Genomic DNA, 728 nt, shown 5'->3' with positions numbered 1-728 from the left:
TGTTATCTTGTCTGTGTAGTTATCTATGAAAGTTCTGCCATTGTATTAATATTTATTTGGCATCTATTTAGTGAAAGGCAGTGGCTTCAATGTACATCCTACTGTTTTCAACTGAGGAGATTGTCAAATGGAGCCAAAACACTCCTTCGGGCACCAAAATTTTGGGTTTATAATGCTAACATTTTATATCTTTCTTGAAAAAAATGGTAGTAGTACATCTGAAAATGCTATCAATTTCTCTGTTCATAAACCAAAGGCAGACACATTCAGCATTTCATAATCGAATGTGGCATTCATTGTGGTTTACATTATATTTCTATATTCCTGAACCTTCTTCAAAAGAAAATTATCCATGGAAAAAATGTTATGTGATACTTTGGTGTGGATGAGGGTTAATCTTGCGAATGGAACAAAACAATAATGGATTATGTTCTGATTCATGAATACCTGTGGATTCTTATAGCCCTTTGTTTGTGGTAGCAAAAGTTAAAGATTTAAATTAGGTGAAGTATAAAGTGAAGTTTAGTATTACCCCAAAGTTCAAAGTACAATGATAAATGAAAGTCGAATGCAACATAGATACTGTGTTCTGGCCATACTGTCTTTCATCAAAACAACCTTTGATTGATAAGTTTGATGACATTCTTTATTCAATTTTTCCTAAAGATATGTCTGTCCAAACCTATGGTAATTCCACTTGTGTTTCTGAATCTTTTGAAACACAGACA

This window comes from Echinops telfairi, unplaced genomic scaffold (assembly GCF_000313985.2).
Source record: "Echinops telfairi isolate 266 unplaced genomic scaffold, ASM31398v2 ScPeMD7_7468;HRSCAF=8506_0, whole genome shotgun sequence".
Lineage (NCBI taxonomy): Eukaryota > Metazoa > Chordata > Mammalia > Afrosoricida > Tenrecidae > Echinops > Echinops telfairi.
The sequence above is the reverse complement of the archived record's forward strand: the minus strand, read 5'-3'. Positions refer to the sequence as shown.